We start from the raw sequence: 1,838 nt of genomic DNA, 5'->3' as shown, positions 1-1,838 counted from the left end.
TGTTTCTTGTAGCTGCACCTTTTTTTTCCTGCTGTGACAGAGGGGTTCGTTCTGCCCCTGCAGTTCCAGAAGTCAGCATTTACTCTTGTCTAAGCAGTTCCTTCCTACTGCAGAACTCAGGACACCCCTCTGATTAAAAATGCTACTCTGATTTAGAAATTAGAGAAATCCCACTTTGCTTGTGAGCTCAGGCTTGTTAGGCTATGCAATAGGTAGAGCTGAAGCCAGTCCTCAGCACTGAGGGAACAAAATTGTCCCCCTCTCCACCTCTCTGCTTTGGATGAATGTTCTTATCTCTGTTTCTTCCTGCCACTCCCTTGCAAGTCCTTCCTTCTGGCTTCTTACTGGCTCGTACCTAAAAACCAACACTGATATAATGAGTTGTGAGAATGGAAACTGTTGCTGTGTTGCAGCATGGAAATCCCTGCAGCAGGACTGTGCCTTGTTTTGTATTGAGGTGAACACGTCTCATAAACTGGTTATTTTTTCACAAGCAGTGGTGGACCCAGCAAATTCAATTCATAAAGACATTTCAGACCTCAGTGTTAGTGTGATAGTGAGAGCTCCTGGCCAAAGCATCGTTATTTTAGATACAGTATTGACCTAAATAGAGATCATAAATGGTAGCTGAGCCAAAAGTGCAACAGGATAGTGATACAAGCAGGTTTTCACCCTCTGAGCAGCAAGAGTACCCTGACACAAATTAATTTCACCAGCAGGTAGGGTTGCCTGTCACTGTGAAGGGAGATGGAGGACCAGTAGCAGCTTTTGGGGAGGGAGGGAGGAAGTGTAGAAGCACAATGATGCTGATGGATGGGTAGCAGGAAATGGCTGTCACATAGGTACAGATTACTGGAGAGGATGTAGTGGGGAATGTCTGTGTCCAAATGGGAGGTTTCCCACTTAACTGTCTGCTTGAGGGAGGGGGAATAGCTCTGCTATGAGCAGAGCCTCATTTTCCTTCTCTTCAGTGAACAGCTTATTTTATGAGAAAAAGGGATATGGACTTTGGGGGGCATCATTAGCAGACAAGGGGTTTTCTTCCATATCCCAGTGGTTGTCCAGCCAAAAATCTCTTATGTGGTCCCTATGGCTTAATGTGGCTTCTACTCATCTTTGCCAGCAGCTGGTTTTGCATTGGAAAGTGCCAGATATAAATGTGAGGACTCAGAGACAGCAGGAATGGGGAGCCTTTAGAGGCTGGTGGTGCTCCCAGCTGTTCTCCCCTTCTCCCCCAAATCACTGACAGCTACAGAAAGAGTGCAAACCTTAAGCCTTTGGTTCAGTGAATGCTGCTTCCAGCCAGGAAGCTTAAAGCAGGGCTTATTGCAAAGGGATTTGTGAGCCAAGGTCTCGGGCATCTGCCCCTGCTGCCAAGAGTTCAGCCATCAGAGGGGTGCATAGGCTCCTTTCTTTCATCACTGTCAGTAGGACAGGTTGCTGCTCATCCCAGACCCTGCCTGCATTCCACTGTAGCAAAGCAGCTTGGTGCCTTCTCAAAATTCTTTCCATTTCTGGATGCAGAGGTGCTAGTGGTGCTCCTAACATCCCTGCATCTGAGCACTGGGGAGAGCTGGAACACCTAGCCCAGTGCTTCAGGGCCCTTGTGACAAGGCTGGTAAGGTGCTGGAGAGCGTGTGTGCAGTCCCAGAGGATGATTCATGCCATCAGCTGAAAGCAGCATCAGTGCCTGTTCTTGCACAATTCCTGTGTTTCACTTGGGCCCCAGCAGCACCAGGTGGGGATGGCAAGGGATGTTCTGTGTTACTGGGAAAGCACTTTCCCAGAGTGTTGTTGTGTTGTTTTATTAATAGCTGCTATAGGAGATGATATCTCCT

The sequence above is a fragment of the Vidua chalybeata genome, chromosome 3, assembly GCF_026979565.1.
Source record: "Vidua chalybeata isolate OUT-0048 chromosome 3, bVidCha1 merged haplotype, whole genome shotgun sequence".
Classification (NCBI taxonomy): domain Eukaryota; kingdom Metazoa; phylum Chordata; class Aves; order Passeriformes; family Viduidae; genus Vidua; species Vidua chalybeata.
Note: the sequence above shows the minus strand (reverse complement) of the source record.